Source organism: Pterocles gutturalis, unplaced genomic scaffold (genome assembly GCF_000699245.1).
Source record: "Pterocles gutturalis isolate BGI_N339 unplaced genomic scaffold, ASM69924v1 scaffold30843, whole genome shotgun sequence".
Lineage (NCBI taxonomy): Eukaryota > Metazoa > Chordata > Aves > Pterocliformes > Pteroclidae > Pterocles > Pterocles gutturalis.
This window is the reverse complement of record NW_010127104.1, coordinates 10,444-19,837: the sequence shown is the minus strand read 5'-3', so window position 1 is coordinate 19,837 and position 9,394 is coordinate 10,444. Positions and strand designations below refer to the sequence as shown.

The 9,394-nt window shown below is 46.2% G+C and overlaps 1 pseudogene; it reads right to left on the bottom strand.

Moving 5' to 3' along the window:
- Positions 1 to 8,207: 8,207 nt before the first annotated feature.
- Positions 8,208 to 8,672, bottom strand: LOC104465939 (annotated as a pseudogene).
- Positions 8,673 to 9,394: the final 722 nt, after the last annotated feature.

Genomic DNA, 9,394 nt, shown 5'->3' with positions numbered 1-9,394 from the left:
TAAAAATTTGTTGTCTTGGGGGGAAAAAAAGAAAAAAAAAAAAAGTAATTTACTGTGAAGCACTGGCTGAAAATCATTTTCTGAACTGCTGCACAATTTTAATCAGACGACCATACTGTATCCAATCAAGGGAGGATTTGTGAGAGGGGTAGGGGGGCGTTTCGCCGTGGCCTTCCCCAGAGGACAGTAAATCCAAGCTCTGCTCAGGAAGACGAGATGTCTCGGGCTTCACAGCCTGCCCAAACCTAATTTGTACTAGAATTACACGGCCATTACTAATGTATACAGTGACTCCAATTGATTACTTAGCTGTTAGTAAGAGCAACACTCTCACTTTGGTGATGGCAGCTTCCAAGAAGGAGTACAAAGGGGCGAGGACAAAGCAAAGTTGCTGCTTTGAAAGAGTAGGTAGGGGTGAGGAGGGCCATGAGGATGAGCAGGGCTGTAGGGATGAGGAAGGCCATGCTCACGGGAGAGTTTGGCATGCCAAAGAGCACGGGAATGGCTGGACTTGGTATTTTAGCACATCTTGCATTAAAAAAAAATCACCCAGCTTAATCCAGGTCCCTGAAGTTTTAGCACGAGTGATGGGAGCATCACTGGTTTTAATTCAGGACTCCCACAGCAATGGGAAATCCCCGACCTCCCCGGGGCTCCTGTTCATCACTTGGAGTCCCAGGGGTGCTGCTCTGTGGGAGCAGCCCCCAAACACGCTCCTGCACAGCCTCACCCACTTCTTCACAGCACTTACAGCCTCCGTGGGGCAGAGACCCACACCCCACACCACTGATCAGCTGGGCAGTGAAGGCTGTGTCCTCCCTCGTTGGCCTGAAAAGAGACAAAGCTTCTGAGCAATTTAGGGACAGTAGAAACACTTTACCAGGAGAGTTCACATCCCACTTTTTCCTACACCCCCACTGTGAATGTGTGTCCCCTGGGAGCAGGAATCTGGAGTTATATCCCTGGTGCACATCAGGTGCAGGAGTGTTTGAATGTTGGCCTCCAGCATCTCCAGTACATATCTCTGTGGTTTATACATGTGGTTTTTGCAGCAGGGACATGGCCTGCTTTGGACACCTAACTCCTGGCAAGGGCTCAGGAAAGCCCAGCGATGGCGAGGGTGCCGCTCTGCTACCCATGGGACTCATCCTGAAGGCAGGAACGTTGATTTCTTCCCTGAAATCTCTTACTACAGTACAAGTCTCATGTAATGAAAACATAACCCTGGAGCCAAAACTCCCCTCACGGCCACACGCCGATCTGAACTCTATGTGAACGCACATTTGGCATTCCCACCCACAGGAATCTCCTCACACACTAACACACCCGCAGACTGGAGCCGGGACAAGGCAGGGTGGGGGAATTTCCCTGCAATCTTTTGCTGTTCCTACACAGCTTCTCCCAGTGCAGCTTCTCCCTGTGACACTTACTTGAGGTGACGGGGATGCCTGTGACAAAAAGGAAAGGTTAAGATGTTGTCACCCAGGCTAACACACACTAAGCAATCGCTCTGTGCACTCTCTAACCCTGGCAGGTATTTGCAGGGCTCCAAAATGCCCTGGGGCAGCCGGAGGCACTGGGGAAAGGCAGCCCTGTCCCCAGCACAGCTCTTGCCTTGAGGTCCAGAGCTCTCAGTGAGCACTGCTGGATCCTCTGATTAGATTTCCCTTGTCGGAAAAGGACAGTCAGTCTGATATACTAGTGACATAACAATACAGTTAGTAATACTATAGCAATAGGAATTGCAATATAGTTGTCTTTGAGATGCAGCTAAATCAAGTTAGGTGAATCCCAGCATCTTTTTCTGGAGCTCCAGATGCTGAACATCACGGCTCGAGCTGGGTTCAGTTAGGTGCAACACCATGTCCCAAATAAATAAGCAGGATAGTGGCTATGTTCTCTCCCCTTCCCTCTTTCACAGATGGTGAAATTCAGCCTGTGGAGGTCTAGATAAGATAAAGACAGGCAAAGGCTGAAGTCTCGGTACCCAAACTGGAGGAGACCAAAAAATGAAACCACACACGACAAAAGGAGATGGACAGCGTGTATTGTGGATGCTGTGCTTGTAGCAAACCTTGTTTCTTGCCTGGCTCCTTTTGGAACCAGCATATGTATATACATGCAGAGACATAGGGTAATATCATCAAATCATAGAATCATAGAGTCATAGAATGGGTTGGAAGGGACCTTAAAGATCATCCAGTTCCAACCCCCTGCCATGGGCAGGGACACCTCCCACTAGCCCAGGTTGCTCAAAGCCTCATCCAGCCTGGCCTCGAACCCCTCCAGGGATGGGGCATCCACAGCTTCTCTGGGCAACCTGAGCCACTGCCTCACCACCCACACCGTAAAAAACTTCCTCCTAATATCTAATATCCCTACCCATCCCCGTCACAGGGTGGTATCACAGGGCTGATGTTTTCCAGAAGGTCTTTCAGCTGCCACTGAAGCAGCTCAAGTTCAACCCAAGGGACCCAAGTTCAACCCAAAGGACCTATGGGGGCTGAGGGACATGATGTGGTCCCCCCCCCCCCCCAGCATCAACATTGCTTAGGTCAGCTTTCCCGCCTTGCTTTTGCACCCTTTATTTTTACTTTACCTTGCATCTTGCAACACTCTGCTAATCGAATCCAAGCTCAGGCCAAGTTTTACAGCCAGGCTGTTGAATTCAGCTGTAGTTCCATTTCACCACGCCTTGTGTCCTGCCATGGTTCCCCAGGTGCTCTAGGCACAGCCACCCCACTTTTGGAGGCACTACAGCACCACAGAGCATTGCCTGGGTCACAAAACAGCCCTGGGGGCAGGAACACGTATTTTTCATAATGCATGGGAGTAAAAGGAGGCTGGCAGGGAGACAGGCTGGTCTTCCTCCAGATGGACACATCCATGCAAAGACGGGACAGGACTTAGGGCTGCTGAGCACCAGCAGCTCGGTGGGTGCTCCCATTCCCTCCCCGGCTCCATCCTGCTTGACGCCAAGCCCTGCCCCATCAACTGCTGCGAGCTGCTAGGAAAGCTTGTACAGGTCTTTATTCGTTGTCTTGGGAAATATTTATTCTTGGCACAAACCGAATTTACTTCTGTGAGCTGCTAAATACCTCCAGACTGTTTCTTAAGTAGAGTTTCTTATGCACTTAGCTCCAGACCTGTTTTCTGCATCGCTCCCCACCCGCTGAACACACCGGTGGGAAGCCAGGATGCCAGCCATCGTACCTCTCAAACCAACATTAAAAGCCTTGCGTTCTGCTCTTGGAAGTGAGCATTTTGGGAATATTATGTTGCTGCTGCTGTTAATTTTTCACTCGGCAGGTGGGAAACCTGCCCTGTTCAAAGGGCACGATGGAAAAGGCCAGTCGCTCTGTAATATTTTACAGCACAGGAAAGTGGAGGTTGTTCGTAGCCAGTCCTGAGCATCCATCCCAGAGCATCCACACAGACACTTCAGATATTTTAAGCAAATACTCAAAGCTCTTGTATGGTCCAAGCTATGGCAAAAGCAGACAAGCCATTAATTGCACAGGCAGATGGCTATTAGGAAGTGTGTGAGAACTGGCTACACCAGCACTGTGTAGGTGGAGTTGATTTAGATGGACTTGAATAAAAAAAAAAAAAAAAAAAAAAAAGGAACATTTCCTACATTTCCTTTGCTGCATGGTGAGAAAAGCTTTTCCTGTGTGACCGCAGGAGAAAACAATTCAAAAATAACAGCAAAATCGCTCCTCGCTTCCCCTCTGAGCCAGGTTACCAGCAAGAGTACTTTGGGGTCTATATATAATTCCTCCACAGCTTCACTGCCTGGCAGCACCACATGGGACCAGGACGGGCACAGGAGGGTTTGGGGCTTTCTTCACACGAGCTGGCATGGGTTAAATACATAAAGAGACACAGGCATGACAGTACCAGAGGTCCCCATTTCTCTGCAAGCTGCCACCACAAAAATCCCTCCCTGTTCTTCTGTCATCCCATCTTTAAGCAGCTCTGGTTTATCCACCTGCCTGGCCCTACCTGGGATGCCTCTTAGGAGCTCCTTCACCCTGGAGACCTCCCACCAGAACCAGCTGGAGCAAGACTGCAACATGTCATCAGCCTGTTCCACCCACCAGCGCAGCTGGTGAAGGTGCCTGGCAGGCAGGAGAACGTCTTCAAACCCTTCGGGGCTGGTGTGGCTGCTCCTCTGGAGAGCAGGCTGGGGACAGCATGGCCCCAGCTGGCCAGTTGGGTAGGGTTTGTACAATCTGCAAGTTTCCACTAGAAAGATACAGTGGCTTCAAGTCCCTGAACGGAAGCAAGGCAGGCTGTGAAAGCATGTCTGCTTGGACATCCCGTTAAACCAGCTGGTGTACTGGCAGAAGTACCTCTATTTGATGGTTTTCCATGACAAAGGCTTAGCTTGGCTAGCCAATTCCAAAAAAAAGGGCTCATCATCATCACAGAATGGTTTGGGTTGGAAGGGGCCTTAGAGATCATCTAGTTCCACCCCCTCTGCTGTGGGCAGGGACACGTCCCACTAGCCCAGGTTGCTCAAAGCCTCGTGACTGAAAACCCTCCGAGAAGCCCTGTGCCCACCTCCTCCAGCAACCACTGCTGGCCAGATCAGCAGCTTCTGCAAATTCTGATTTTTGTTACCTACTTGCCTCCATTTTATGGGACACCCGCGTGTCCCTGACAGGGAGACGATTCCAGCGATGGAAAGGATTCTTATAGCTGAGTGTTGTAGCACCTCTGAAGTCCTTTGATGACAGAAACCCTCAAATTTCTGTGTGTGTAGCTTCTCCCTGTCCAGCTGTTGCATGCCATATCGAATGCTCATTACTTTTCCAGGACATGGAGTGTTACTCCACAGGTTAGTACAGCACTTACAGCTAATGAGACCAACCTTTCCTACTACAGGGCAAACTGAAAATTGCAAAACGATACTCTGAAGCAAACCAATCACACAAAAACAAAAAGCAGAACTTTAAATTCCCTGTTGTATTTACAGATGCAAAGACATCGGTGCAGGGTTAAATCCTCACCCAGAATGAGATTCATGAAGAAGCTGGAGTCAAAACTGCCTTCGGAGCCAGATACACAACTTGGGTGGTCAATCTAAAGGTACTTTGAAAGATTATTGTCAAAACCTTTAAAGAAAAATCATTAGCTCCATACTGCACGGCTGTCACTAGAACGCGTGAAACAATTCATCTTAAATGGGCACCTCGGTATCCCAAGCAGGAAGGCAGTTATTACAGGCCAGAGACATTTGATTCATATCCCCCTTCATTTTTGGGCACTGAGGCTGACACTATGGAAACAGTCTGCCCTCAAAAGGCCAAAACCCCAAAGTGCACCGAGCGGAGCCAGGGGACTGCAGCTCGAAGCAGCATCTGTCCCAAAGCGGGTGACGGCAGCTGCTGGGAGCCCTGGAGCAGGGTGGCAGCTCTCCCCCTGCGTTCCCATCAGCATCCTGTTTGCCATCACCTTCACCCTGATTTGAGACCAGCAGCGACAATCAAGAGGAGGCAGCCAGGGAATATCAGAAAATCACTGTATCAGGCTGCGGACAGCCTAGCTCCCAACTTCCCTTGAGATTCGGTTACTTATGTTTTAAAAACAAACATAGAAACAGTGGAGGAACAAAGGACTGACTTCGTTTCCAGGACTCCTGCTGCTTGGCTGCATCACAGAGGCTCGTATGGTCACTACAGATGTGGGCAGGGAAGTGATTAAGTGTGCAACAGGAATGACAGCACGGTTCTCACAAAGGATCTTGAAGCAAATACTCACAGATGTGGCTCCAACAAGTGTGTAAAGCCTCACCCCCTTAATGTTACTTGTCTTATATTTCCTGCTGTAAAGAAAGCACATTTTTTGGCTATATGCTGTTACTTCAGATGAGGAAACTTCAGCAGAAGATGAGCAGGTGAGTACACTCTTCATCTGGAAGTGGTTTCACTGTTCCACCACCTGCCGCCACCCTCCAAGGGGAGCTGAGGAACACCAACCATGCTCAACCAGAGCTGAAAATTATACAGGGAGCCTAGTCTACGCGGTAGGCAACCAGGCATGAAAATTACGGTAACTGGGGCTTGCAGGAATTCAAGGGGACACATAAGGCCCAAGGAGGAACCGCACTAGGGAGCAGCTGGTCTCCGTGGTCTCCCCACAGGGGAGTCAGACTCCGCTCTTCTGCTCTTTTAACGGCAAGCTGTCAGCAGAAAGGGAAGATACCTGTATTTCCTCGCATATGACTTGTGCTGTTCCGAAACATTTTTTCACTAAGGATGGACATGGATCTGCAGCACTGAGATCTGTTTCAGCAGTCTGTAGGTGTGTGTGAGCACTGCAGGAGAGATCTGCAGCCTATCAGCTGAAAGGATCGAAAGGAAAAGGAAGGTGGAGGGCTGACCTAAAAAACATAAATAATTCAAATAATGGGGAAAAGAGAAAGAAAAGGCAAAGGGCAAAGAGCAATGACCAGGTACCTTTTCCAAAGGCTGAAACCATCACAGTGCCACAAAGCTGCTTGGACTCCAGTGAATTCTGGACACACACAAGACCATCAAGAGGCACATGAAGTATCTGGCACTTTGTTATTCCAGGCAGCACACGCTGACATCTCCCAGGTTCTGCAAAGGGATGGGTGGCGCCTTGTTTTCTGATTTAGTGTTTTTGTTACATTTGATAGGATTAACAATCAAGATTCTGGGCTAAAATTGAAATGAGTAAATGCTTTGTCAGGATTTCACCCAATTTCTCTCTAATTTATGTGGGCAGTAAGCTTTTGTGATGTCCTTAGCTAGTCACATTTCTCTGGTTTTAAATGTCTGGATTTTGTAAATTGTTTTTGGCAAACACAAAGTGTCATGGGAGCCATAACTGCTTTATAAAGTGATCTACTTTTGGATACTGAACTGAGATGAAGGAAACCATACAGTTTTTAGAACATCTAGTCGATGAATCACAACATCCAAATAATGCTCCTGATTCATCCTTCATGAAAACAGCCCAATCCAGCCTGGCACTACAAGACCTTTCTGAGAAATCATTAACTTTCACATTAAAACTACTGAAGCTGTTTTAATGGCACAAATTTATATAGATTCTTACAATTAAAAAAAAAAATATTTCCAGTTTTTACTCTTTTTTTCCAGATGAAAAATCTCAAGAGGATACAAGCCACACTAATTTATGTCTGAAATGCAAGATATATACACAAAGTAAGTACAAAACTAATGAAAAAAAAATTAATTAAATTTCCCAAGCAGATGCAAATCTAAGCAAGTTCAGTTGCTGCTGAAACAGAACTGGAAATGCATTTTTAGTCTATCTTCTGCTTTCACATAGTTTTGTTGCCAAGTTTATAGACCAAAGACTGATGCTGGGCAAAAAGCCAGCGAGGGACTACCACAAACAAAGCAAACAGTGTTCACCTCTCAAATCAAACAATATGCAAGAAAACACATTTATCCCAACTTTGTGGTGAAAGTGAAATACTAAGCTTACATTAATTTATGAAGACCCAATCTACACTCGTAGGGACTTGTGTAAACTCTGCTCCTATTGTGGTTTTTTTTTTTTTAAGATGCAGAATTATACATAAATGGAAGAAGTCCACTGCAAATGACAACAGTTGACAGCTATTGACATGCTGAAGTATTAAAAGCACACAAGGTCAGGAGAGGTAAGAGACAATCTTGTTTGGTTAACACAACTAAGCTAAGACTGTAACCGACTCAGATTATGTCTTACAGGTCTCAAACAAAAGTGTTAAATATTTCTAAATTAATTTAATTAAAAAAAAAAAATCCCAGAAAGTACCCCTGCTTCCACAGCATTGTACTGAAAGACGTTTGCTGGTGGAATTACATTTAAACATGTTCCAGTTATGCTCCCAAGGTGTCCACTGTCTATTTTTATAATATTCCTAGAAGGGATTCCATACAAACCGCAACTCTGACGTCTTGCTTGGAAAATAGCACAAAGCCTTTTCTGGAAGTCCAGTAATCTATTCACGCCAGAAAGGGGTCATTTTCATTTCCCACATCTAAGTACTGCAGCAAACCATGTGTGTGCATCACGTTACACAAGAACAAACTTTATTCCAAACCCATCAGCTTTCAAATGTTTCTTTATTGTTTTCAGAATTAAAAAAAGATAATTCATACAGCCCTTGTCTTTGTGTTTGCCTTCAGCTCTGCTTTCAAAGTACAAAACCCCAGACATCTTCAGCCAGCTTTCCCCTCTCTAGCTGCTACTTGTTTTTCCTGCAGTAGTTCTTCTTCCTTCTTCTTGTGAAGCTTTAGAAGATATTCATCAGGCTCAATTCCTGCCTCCCTTAACTCTGACATGACTTTCTCCAACCGGTGCAACGTACGGGCACTCTGCACTTTTCGAGCAGTGATGTACAACGTAAATTCCTTGAAGCCCATCAGTTTACAGGTATCCACCTCACAGATATTTTTAACATCTTTGGTTTTGTCCACCTGGGGGAAGAAAACTAAACCTGACATTTTTTCCAGATCTTCAATATTTACTTGGAACTCAGTCAGCTGGTGACTGAAGCCTATGGGGTCGTTTGGCACCACAAAAGCTCCCAGTACCAAGGGCTCTGTAGACATTCTGCTCCGTCTGGCAAGGATCACCTTGTATAGATGGGATGGCACAGCTACATCATCCTTTCCAATTACCTGTCAAAAGGAAAATTATGTTACAGACACAGATCTTGTCAGATGGGGAGGGAGGAGTAGGGGGGGGAGATGTGAGCCTAATCCTTCTACCTCTAAAAAGGAGTTATAGCTCGTAACTACACATCAAAATCATGTGCAATGTGATCAGACTAGAAGCTGAGCTGGAAAGCACCATTTCTTTGCAGCTCCTTATATAGCTGCTCAGGAATAAGCTCATTATTTGATGCCTGAATCTCTCTCTCAAACAGGAAAAGCAGGACAAAGAACACTTCACTGCAGGGTTATTTGGCCACTGTTGGTAGGAGGCTTTCTCAGAAGGTTCTCTGCCTTTTGCTATAACACCACTGACTCTATATTATACTGTTAAGAACAATGATGCACACAACAGGTCAAAAGATTGTCAGTAATTGCCTAAATGCTTGTAAAGACCTGCAACAAGGAGCTCTGGTAGAAGAATGAACTCAAATCTCCCAAGCAGCTGCAACTTCAGTTACAGCTGAGGCTGAACTGGAACAAAATCTGAAAAACACATTTGGAAATGGAGTCAGCCAAGACCCCAGCTCCTTAATCCTGGCACAGATCTGTAACTGCAGCTGACCTGAAGGGATGGTAGAGTTCCTTTCTCTTACTGCATCACATTGCTAATGCTTGGAAAGTAGTTTTCAGTTAACAGTGGCTCTACACTAAGTTCTTGACCTGACAGTTCCAAATCATTTAGTTTTTAA